Source organism: Myotis brandtii, unplaced genomic scaffold (assembly GCF_000412655.1).
Source record: "Myotis brandtii unplaced genomic scaffold, ASM41265v1 scaffold1132, whole genome shotgun sequence".
NCBI lineage: Eukaryota > Metazoa > Chordata > Mammalia > Chiroptera > Vespertilionidae > Myotis > Myotis brandtii.
In genome coordinates, this window is record NW_005353896.1 from 439863 (window position 1) to 452288 (window position 12426).

The window sequence follows — 12426 nt, forward strand, 5'->3', positions numbered from 1 at the left end:
TATTATTAATCTAACATGATTTTCCCTAGGTTTTTAAAGGTGTTTTCAAAGCTATTTTTAATCTGCTAGTTAAAATATATCTTCATTTTGTGACAGTTTTCAGGTATATATCTGTTATATTTGCTCAGTCCACTCTACTCTCACTTCCTGTGGCCCTATCATATTTGGGTCCCACCACCTGAATTTGTCCCACTTTAACTTTTCTTGCCCTGGCATGTGTTGGTTGAGCATTGCCCCATGAACCAAAAGTCATCCGTTTGATATCAGTCAGGGCACATGCCCTGGTTGCTGTCTCAATCTCCAGTAGGGGGCACGCAGGAGACAATGGATCCTTGTTTCTCTCTCACATTGATGCTTCTCTCTCTCTCTCTCTCTAAAAATCAATAAAAGCATTATTTTTGTTTTCTTTATTGCTTTCCTCAGAAATACTCTGAAGTTTCCCCTCCAGTGTTTGCTCCTCTTCCTAGATTTGCCTTCTCTATCTAATCCTTTATTTTATTAACATCATTATTTTTATTAAATTTTGTAATTTGTGTTTTGCATCTCATATTGTTTTTATTTCAACTTATTTCCTTTTTGTGATTTGCTGTTATAATTCCATAAATGCAAAAAAATCCCTTTAATCTTTTAAAATAAATTTTTATTATTCACAAATATTCTAAAAATGTCTATTTATGCACTAACAATTTCTCAAGTAAGTATTCTTTGATACAGCCATTTATTTTAGATTATTTTTCCAGAGTCCTAGGCTAATAGAGTGTTATGTGATAGAAATGTTGAGATAAATTTAGGCAAAAATAGGTGGGAATTCCTGGTCTAATCCTTAGGATACAGGTAAAGGAAGAGGAGGCAGATTATATTTAATACAGTTTTAACCTATCAATGGGCAAATCCACCATTTGGTAGAGTCCAAGAAGAATTTTGAGTGGAAGGTCCTGTCACAAAAAGTTCTGAAAAGTTTCTTCTCAATATAAGTGTGGTAGACATAAAATCGCCCTATCAATGTGCCATTTCAGTTTGTTTTTTTAATTTTACTTCTTTGTTTTATTTCATTTTATTTCACCTTGAATAACCCTGGGATGCACCAGGATTTGCCTTTAGAGGTTTGTTTTGCTCCTTGTCTAACTCACTTCTCAGTACTAGAAATATTATTATTTTAAATGGTAGAATCCAAATGCTGTTGATCTGTAGGGGCAAAGATTTTTAAAATCCTGAAATTGTACCATGATATAGGTTGATGTTATGTGTGATTCTCTTTTTTCCCTATGCTGAAAAAAGAAGAAAAAAAACTGCATCCCCCCAAAAAACTGTAGGTAAATCAGTGTGACAGAAATTGTTCATTAGAATCTCATAGACATTCATCACCCAAAAAGAGTAACTTCAGTATTGTAATATTAACTGGTGCACACACTATTGGTATTAGTTATTCTATAGGAAAAGACAATAAAAAATGTATGTCAACACCATCAGATAATAGTTACAAGAGCTATAAAATTATTTTACCGAAACACAGCACTTACTACGTTTTCATTTTGAATAGCACTCTACCAATGATTTTATTTATTTTTTTATCATAGACTCAAAAACTCTCAGTTATGCTATATATAATTATATGGTTTGGTAGAATTTAAAGACTCCTCTTATTTTTCATGGAGATATGTTTAATTAAGAGTCAAGAGGCATGGTGCTGCTGAGATAAATCAATTCCTGTTGCTCAGACATATTAAATTCACCCAATGCCTCTTCTTTCAATTGTTTTAAGATAGCCCTGGCTGATAAAGGTCAAGATGAGCATGTGGGGATTACTAAGCTAAAAGATTTTAAATGCTAATTAAATATAAGAAAAATATGTTGAACATAATTTCCTTCAAAAATAAACTAAGGAAATCGTGTCTAATTCAATAATGTCTTAAGAAAAATTCCTGCCTCACACAAAATTTCTGAAAATTATTGGTCTCAGAATGCAACTGATTGAAATTAAGGAACCAGCACAGAATGCATATGAAAGTGCTGAAAAAAAAGGAAGAAAAGAAGAAAATAAAGGATGGACAAAAAACAACATTAGGAAAGCAAAATTGGTTTCATGGAACAGATAAAAATTGTGGCCAAATAAATTACCATTAAATCTAAAAATCTTAATAATAGAACAAGAGATAGTATGACCAATACGTACTTCAAAGCAGAGATATAAGAATTTAAGAAAGATGTGGTAGGTAACAAAGAAAGACAACATGAGTTAGTAAACCACAGGGGGAAAAGTAAGCAGGGAAAAATAATCTCAGCTACGAAGCCTCCACTAGGAGCAACACAAAAGAGAACTATCCTGGCTGAAAACACAGTGAAAATATAATAGGATTGAAATGCAAATAAAAATAAAGAAAGTAAAAAAGAAAAAAAAACACAAAAGATGAATATAAAAGATTTAGAAAGGAGATCTAATAAAATCAGCTTGCTGAGTGTGAAAATGAAATAAGAGGACAAAAACAGAGTTGGTGATATAATACAAGAAAGCGTACATTAAATACAACTTTTTGTCTGTGAATTGGAAAAGGGCACGATTTCTCTGCAAAGAAAGAGTAAAAGTGGTCACATAGTCTAGGAATTCAACAAGACCTAAAAAAATTCTTTATAGAAAAATTAGAAAAACAACATAAATGTCCACTAATAGGATAGTATTGAAGCTTTAGTCATACAATGAAATACCACACAGCAGTTAGATGAGGTAAGTCTTGCTGATATGAAAAATATCCAAGGTTTTTTAATTGGAAAAAGTCAATGTGCATAATTAGCTCAGGAAACACAATGAAAAATAATAACAGTGAATGACTCTGAGGAAGGAACTAGCTGGCTGTGCTACAAATTGAAACTAATAATTTATTTCACATGTTCCATTTTTTAGTGCCTTTTATACTTTGTAGCATACATGTACATATATTACCTATCAAAACAAATAACATGTCATTTTAAAAAGGCCACCAAAGACATATCTATCCTATATAATAAAGAGCTAATATGCAAATGGTCATCTCACCTTCATGCCGCCACGCTGTAACGGCTCAGACACTCAACACTGGGGAGAGAGGAGTGGAGACCAGCCAGGCTACGGCCGGGAGAGGGACAAGCCGCCTGCCCATGGTCTCCTGTGGCTGTGGCCGGCCCGGGTGAAGCCGGCCCAGGTCCTGGGTGCCTGTGGGCTGCCAGAGGGAGGGAAGCCTGGGTGCCAGATGCCTGCAACTGGCCAGAGGAGGGAATCCTGGGTCTTGGGTGCAGGGTGAGGCAGAGGTGGTTAGGGGCAATCAGGCCAGCAGGGGAGCAGTTAGGAGTGATCACGCCGGTAGGGGAGCAGTTAGAGGGAATCAAGCAGGCAGGCAGAGGTGGTTAGGGGCATTCAGGTGAGTGGTTAGGAGCCAGCAGTCCCGGATTGTGAGAGGCAGTCGGACATCCCCTGAGGGTCCTGGACTGGAGAGGGTGCAGGCCAGGCTGAGGGACCCCCCTGCACAAATTTTGTGCACTGGGCCTTTAGTAATAATAATAAAAGGATAATATTCTAATTAGACCAGACATCATTCTAGACGTCCTTCCTAACTAAGCTGGGGACAGTGGGAAGCCTGGACCTGAAGGAAGCCAGCCCGGTCCCGGGTGTCAGAGGGAAGCTGGTGACGGCAGCCAGGGGGAAGGAAGGCCTACTCTTGCATGATTTTTGTGCATCGGGTCCTTAGTATACATAATAAACACATAGACACAGAGTATGGAGATAGCCAGGGGAAAGGAGAGATAGATGGATGCGGACAGAAGATGGGGAAGGAGGATGGAAAGAGTCTTTGTTTGGGTGCTGTGCACATGATGCAGTGTGCAGTTGATGTTTTATTGAGTTGTACACTTGAAATTTGTATGGTTTTGCGAACCAATGTCTCCCCAATAAATTCATTCAATCAATCAATCAAAATAAAAAGACAGCCAAACCTGGCATTTAATTATTCTCAGGGAAAAAAAAGTGCAATAACGACAGCTGAAAACTATACTGTTGCTTTTGGCAGGCATTGTTCAGCAACATAACGAATGATGAGAGATAATTCCATACAACATGTTAATACCTTCTACTACTTGGAGCAGCATTTTGCAGCTAACTAACCCATGAAGGCTCTGCTTTTCAAAATTATACATTTGGCAAGAGATTTACGAAAGTTCTTCCGTGTCTATGGATAGCTGGTCACACCTGCCCTTAACATTTCCAAGCCAAAATGGCTCTTCCATGCTCTATGGTGCATAACTCTACTGTCTCAACCAGAGCATTGATTCTTTTACAAAAAAAAAAAAAAAAAAAAAGCCAGTAGAACTCTTTACATGAAAATACAATTTATAGTCTTTCATTTCCATAATGGAATGTTAAAACAGGCACTTAAAGTTTACTTCAATCAATTGTAGGATGAGAAAACATCCTACAATTGTTGGAACAGATAAAAGGGATGTAAGGACCTGCCTAGCCAAGGTCACTGCTTCCTCTCATAAGATAAAGGAAAAGCGGCAGCGACCGCACACTAACAGGATTCCTTTGTCCTTCTTGTTACCCATACACACTCCCTTCCTCCATTTTTCTGTTGATAATATGTAACAGGAGGGTAGCAAAGGACAAAAAGTAAGAATACTGATTAGGGTAGTTAATTAGGCAGACAGAAAGGGAGGAGGTCCAGAGAGGATAGCGGCATCTTGGCCTGAACAATGAAAGCGGACATAAACCAAGGACAGAGGTATCTCTGGCCTGAGCAGCTAGGAGAGCCATAAGGGAGATCAAAAGCAACTTCAACCAGCAACATAAGGCGGGGAGGAAGACATACATTCACAGAAGATAAAGAAAAGTCACAGGAGATATAGAGGCTGTTTTACTCTTGGAGGGGAGAAGCCAGAGTTTCAATCTCAAGGCTTGGCAGGATAAGGTCACTAGGTCACAGAGGATAGATGGATGTTGCAAAATAAGGGAAGAGAAAGAGGGGAGCACTAAGTGAGGTTTGAGCTTTGAAACTAATACTATGTAGCAGAATGACAAATGGGAAAAGCAGGGGCGGGTCCTAGATTAAGGAAAGGGTCTCTAGAATATATAATACCTCAAGACAGAGAGAGCAGTGGCCACCCTCTTTAGGGGGTCCCTCTTAACCAGGAGAGACAGTCTTAGGGATAGAAACTTAAAATTAGGAGTTTTAGAGATAGTGCCTGCTTGCAGTAAAGTTTTTGTGCTTCTCACCTACCACCTTTTGTCTATGGTTTCATTCTTCGAATCCATCTGGACAAGAACCTGGGAAAGAAATCATCCTTGCATCCTGCTCACAAAAAACAAAAAACAAACAAACAAAAAACCCGAATCAATACCATGTCCGTGAAAAAGGTGAAGAGATTAAGAAACGCAAATTGGTAGTTACAAATAGTCATGGGGATGTAAAGTACAGCATAGGGAACATAGCCAATGATATTGTGATAACTATGTATGGTCCCAGGTGGGTACTGGAAATATCGAGGGTAACAATTTGTAAAGTATATGGTTGTCTAACTACTATGCTGTACACCTGAAACTAATATATAATAATATTGAATATCAACTGTAATTAAAAATTAAAATTAAAAAATAAATAAAATTGCTGCATTTGTAATTTCTGGAAAACAAAACAAAACAAACAAAAAAATCATGTCCGGACAGATTCTTTATCAGATAATCAGACCTGTTTTCCGATTGAGATAAAGCTACTTCTTCCTAGAATTTCCACCATACCTGCTTCTGTAGTTTCTGAATAAAGCAAGTATAACTCTTACACATTAGGTATTATTGTTGACATTTTTGTTATGCAGAAAAACAATCTCAATAAAGAAAGCAGTGCATTGTTTTTATTCTGTCACAAGTTCCTTATTTCCATTGCCAACTATCCAGAGGCCTTCCTTAGGGAGCCTTAGGTCAGTGGTCGGCAAACTCATTAGTCAACAGAGCCAAATATCAACAGTACAATGATTGAAATTTCTTTTGAGAGCCAAATTTTTTAAACTTAAACTATATAGGTAGGTACATTGTTATTAACTTAATTAGGGTACTCCTAAGGCTTAGGAAGAGACACACTCAAGGGGCCAAAGAGCCGCATGTGGCTGGCGAGCCCCAGTTTGCCAACCACTGCCTTAGGTTGAGTGCTCATCAGTAGTCCCCCAAGTCAGTGTGACCTAAATCTGAGATGAAAATAACAAGACCAAAACCTTCATACTGTAAACCAAAATGAACTTCAGAGTGTAATAAAGAATGAAAAGCATTGATTTGAGCAAAAGGAGTTGCAGCCTAGGAGACACAGATTCAGGTTGGCAACCTAAATTGTGTTCCGCCAAGACAAAATGAAAGCAAGGCAAAAGTCTTTGCTCAGGTTCCCAATTAGGTCCATCTTATGTAGATGAGGTGTCCAAATCTGCACACTTTCTGATTGGTAGGAATCACATACTTCTGATTGGTCGCCATGGAACAGTTCCAATTGAACGGAGCAGGAACTTCCTTATAATGTTGACACTGTGAGGCTTAAATGAGCATAGTGCAGGAGGCTGAGAGCTCCATCTGAGGTTCTTCTTGGTATTCAGAGTATGTGATAAACCACTGTAAGCAGATGGCCACTAAGCTTTTATTATTTATAAAATTTGATCTCTCAATTGAGCATGGGGAGTCTATCTCAGGAAATAAATTCCTTCTGGGGTTCACATCAAATTAATCTTTCTTCTTAGGGTTCACAATTGCAATAATTGATAAAAAGTTTGGAGCTTAGAAAGGATAGCAGGAATCACAGGAGATAAAGTTGAATTTTGTAGGTTCCTATAAGAGCATTAGAAATTTGCATTTTGCCTTAAATTCAGTGGGAGGTATTAGAAGGATAATAAACATAGGAATGATGTGCTCTGATTTAGATTTTAAAAGATCATTGTGATTGCTGTGTGACAAATAGATATTTGGCAAAGGCAGTCGAAGCAGCAGCAAGGAGACCAATAAGGAGGCTTTTAAAATAGCCCAGACAGGAAATAATTGTGGCTTGAAAGTGAGTAATCACAGTGAAGATCCAAATAAGATAGAATATGCTTTGAAGTTGAAATAATCAAAGCTTTCTAAGTATTGAATATGGGTGTGAAGGAAAAGGAGAATGACTCTAAGATGTTGGGTTTAATGAACTCAGTGTATTGTGCTGCAGTGACATGGGGCAGCTGAGATGGGAAAACCCAGGAGGCAGAACATATTAATTTGTTGAATGTGTAATTCCAGTGTTCTGTTCTGGAGGTGCTTACAATATACATTGCCTATATTTAAATAAACCTCATAGTCCTTAGGATGCATTATTTGACCTTTATTTCTGATGTAAGAGCGTCCAACCACATCTCTAGTTAATCTTAACAAGCATACCTAAGTCCCATTTTCAAAACAAACCTGCTATTCCATTTTTCTTTGTTTGATCTACCTACATTTGCACACTTTCCTAATGAAGTGCTACACACCTTATAAGCTTTAAGTATATGTCAGTTTCTTTCTAGGGCTTTCCTTGACCCTTATCAGGGACAAGTGTCTTTCCCCAAGCAGTATCACTTCATTTTATTTATACTTTTTAGTGTAAGGTGACACACTGACATTCCCATCAACTCTACCATGAGTTCCTCAAGGGTGAGCATATCTCTGATTCATATTAAGATTCCTGGAGACCAGCCCAGTGCATACTTCTCACTACAGAAAAGTTTTCATCTGCACTCATGCTGAAAAAATAACCCACAGGCAGTATTTTCAGACCCGCCCACATACATATAAATAGCAATGTCTCTCCCTAGATACATCTTCAAGTACAAAGGACCAAGGTATGGTTAAAAAATCAAAGGTTTAATTTTAAAACGAATGGCAAAGGTATGGTTTTATATTTTTAAAACCGTCCTGACTTATATGTATTTTTATTTTTGCATTCAAAAACATTTCATTATGGATTTGGAAGAAAGAATACTGTTTTCAACTTTCTCAGTTTCCACTCTTCTGTTGTTAGTAAATATTGTATGTCGGAACACATTATTCCCATCCTAAATTTGCTCATTTGTAATTAAACCAAAATGGTTTCCTTGCAAGTTGCACATAGGGGTCAAGTAGGTGACAATGATTCAGAGACTACGAGGCAGTAATAGCAGTAAGTCTGGCTCAACTGTGGGGCCCATTGTGGGGAAGGGTGAGTGCCAACTGAATGGGGATGTGTCCTCTCTTTGCTTCTTTTCACAGTCGTGGGGGTCTGCCAAAAATCTGTATATTGCTGGCAGGCAAGCAAAGCCAATCTAAGCACCTGTGTTGCAAAACTCAGCAATTGTGTGATTGCCGTTAGTGATCCATCTGTGAGGCTGGTACTCGCCACATGTCAGTTGACTCACATAAGGTGGGTTGAAGGGAGATTCCACTAGATAAGGAGGGAGACAGCAAAATTAATATGTCACTTGTTCTTCGTGATTGAAAAAATAATAACAAACATTGATGAAAAGTGAGAATTTTAAAATGTATTTGAATTGATTAGTAATTGGTATTACATGACAAATGGAAAAGATTTAATTCAAAAAGGGGAAAAAAAAGTGTAGGAACAAAGCCTGCACTTTCTTTAATGACTTGTTACACACAAATGGAGTATCAGAGTCACTGGTCCAGCAGAGAAGTAAAAAAAAAAAAATCATGTCTTACAAAGAATCTAAAATGTTAAGTGAAGGTCATTATCTTTGATTCTTAAATAAAATTTAAAAAATCTCATTTACCAAGACTCAAAATATTTAGACTTTGTGGGGTCAGCATTTATCTAAACTGAAGAGATGATTGTATTATCAATGAAATTATACTTAATGAAGTATAATTGATGTGTGAACTATTACTGGGAAAATGTTGAAACTTCTTTTGAGCACAAACATATTTTGCACACTTAGGTCTGTCAATATAGTAACAATATGCAAATCAAAAGTTACATACTAATAGCAATCATCACTCACATTTACTGAGCATGTGACATGCACTGAATGAAGTGTGACAAGCATCTTATTTTACTTTGTTAAAGCTATTAAAGTTCAAGAACCGTGGCTCATGCCTGGCGGGGTGGCTCAGTGGCTGAGCATTGACCTGTGAACCAGGAGGTTACGGTTCGATTCCTTGCTGAGGCACATGCCCAGGTTGTGGGCTCTATCTCCAATGGGGAGCTTGCAGGAGGCAGCCAATCAATGATTCTCTTTCATCATTGATGTTTCTATCTCTCTCTCTCCCTCTCCCTTCCTCTCTGAAATCAATAAAAATATATTTAAAAATGTAAATAAATTAAAAAAGAACTGTGGTTCAGAGAAGTTACCTAACTTAACTATTCAAAAAAATGACCTGTTTAATATTCCTTAATATAATTTTTATTTCCTTTATATTATTTTTGTGGCACTTTTCATAGTGGTGCCTATTAAGCAATACTTCATAAACATCTCAGTCCCTAAGCTAATGAGATGGTATAATCCAATAATATTGTATTACGAAGTATATAGTACCATACTGTACATGTACTAGCTGAGAAAATCAATAAAAGACAAAATACTCATGGAATATGTCAATGGAAATATGAAGGATAAAAACAAATATCTGTCATGAAAAGGTTCAGTTGGGAAATGACAAATTGGGATTTTTAAAAAAGCAGTATTTCTGCCCAGATCTATTAAATGACAAAATAATACATGCCTCCCATACAGTTGCTTCAGTCTCTCCATTTTTAAAAGGGCATTTATTCAAGCAAAGAAGAATGTATACCAAATATCTCTTAGTAATGAGTATATAGATAATTTATATTTTCAGATTTTGCTCTTCTGTATTTTTAAAATACATAACTATTTAATTAAATACTTGAAAGGAAATTTAAGATGATCCATTGTAAGGATGGTAAACATTGAACTTAGAAATTCTAAAGACACATGACTTTAAAGCAATGTAAAATACTACCATGAAAGTAGTAAAAATAGAGATTCTTCTAGATTCTCAAATGCATAGAAATATTAGTTGAGAATGCATTCTTTATGTTAGGGAGTGCTTATTGATTAGATGTTTTTATTGTTCCAACATTTCATTAGAATAATTTTCAAATAGAAAAGTTGAAAGAATTTTATAGTAAACATTCAATACATATTATGTCTCTGTTGCAATGAACATTTTGCTTATTGCTTTATAACATATCTAGTTATCTACATTCATGTACTTTCTAAACATAAATTCATCTCTCTTATTTTTTTGTTTTACCTTTTTTATTGATTAAGTTATTACATATGTGTTCTTATCCCCACGTTACCCCCTATCCCCCCACTCATGCCTTCACCCCCATGTTGTTCATGTCCATTGGTTAGGCCTATATGCTTGCATATAAGTCCTTTGGTTGATCTCTCTCCCTTATCCCCACCCTCCCCTACCTTCCCTCTGAGGCCCGATGGTTGGATCGATGCCTCTCCATCTCTGGATCTGTCCTTGTTCATCAGTTTATGTGGTTCATTATATTCCACAAATGAGTGAGATCATGTGGTATTTATCCTTCTTTGACTGGATATATGAATCCCAATGTTCATAGCAGCACACTTTACCATAGCTAAGATTTGGAAACAGCCTAAGTGCCCATCAACAGATGAATGGATTAGGAAACTGTGGTACATCTACACAATGGAATACTATGGTACTGTAAAAAAGAAGGAATTCTTACCATTTGCCACTGCATGGATGGAACTGGAGAGCATTATGCTAAGTGAAATAAGCCATCTATCTTATTTTTGATGCATTTCAAATAAAGTTAAAGACATCAGTATAATCCCACAAGTACTTCAACATGCATTTTATTAATCAGAATTCAATATTTGTTTCCAGTGCCTTTTCATTGTTGTTTTTGAAGTAAATTTCAGATATAATTCAATGCATAAGTCCTGAGTGTCTTTTTAATGAAATCTGACAAATGTATCTAAAAGGTCCATGAACGCCCATATAATTTCACTTATCTGTGGTATCTAAAGAACAAAATAAACGAACAAACAGAATTGAAATAGACTCAGAAACTGGTGGCTGCCAGATGGGAGAGGCATTGTAGTGCTGGGTGAAAGAGGTAAAGAGATTAAGAAGTACAAACTGGTAGTTACAGACTAGTCACAAGGGTTATAAAGTACAACATAGGGAATACAGCCAATAAATTGTGATAACTATGTATGGTACCAGGTGAGTACTGGAAATATCACGGGAAACACTTTGCAAAATATATAATTGTCTAAACACTATGCTATACACCTGAAACCACTATAAGAAGTAAACTGAAAAAAAATGATATATAATAAAAGCAAGAGAGAGAGAGAAATTGAGAGAAATTGATTCACATTGAGCTCATCTTCTTACTGTTATATTCTCAATAGCTTTCCAGGTTGGTGGATTGAGGGTTATAAATAAAAATCAAATTCCACATTACTGAATTATATTTTATGTGCAATTTCACCACTTATTATTTTTCACTAATTATTAGAGTTCTAAGTTGCAAGCAACAAGAACAACAAAAAACAACTCAGGTGGATCTAAATCTTTTCTGCCTAAGCAAAAGAAAAATGTATTGAAAAAAATATATTGAGTTTATATGTTTCAATGAAGAGCATAGAGAAAAAAACACACCAGCAGTTGGAAGAGCCAGGCTTGGAAGTGAGTGGAGACAAGGGCTAAGGTAATAACTAGGATTGTTAAACCTGGTCAGCGGAAGGCACAATGTAACAGAGACTGAATACTGCCACAGCACCAGGTCAGCACTGGCTAGGATGAGGTCGAGTGGACAGGACTACCTGAACTACCCTGGCCCAACATCAAAATCCACATCAAGCCCTAGCTGGTTTGGCTCACTGGATAGAGCATCAGCCTGGGGACTGAAGGGTCCCAGGTTCGATTCCGGTCAAGGGCATGTACCTTGGTTGCAGGCACATCCCCAGTGGGGGGTGTGCAGGAGGCAGCTGATCGATGCTTCTCTCTCATTGATGTTTCTAACTCTCTATCCCTCTCCCTTCCTCTATAAAAAATCAATAAAATTATTTTTTAAAAAATCCACATCAAGATGCACAGTCCCTGTGGAATGTTGGGGAGTCTTTGAATGTGAGAATTTAGTATTTTTAGCTCCTCTAGTATGTGCAGCAGGCTTAGCATCTCAACAAGAACCACGAAGAAAGAAATTCTTTAATTACAGTCAGGAATTTTATATGATTGGTACCCCAAATTTTTCAAATATCATCATTTCATTACAACCCTATAAAGCTGTAACCAGGGCAAACAAAACTTTCTTGTTTTATGGATGACGGAATTTTTTAGACAACTGATATTTTTTCAACTTGACCTTCATACTACATTTCCTGGTTTGACTAGTGAGTACTTGTCAGATTAGG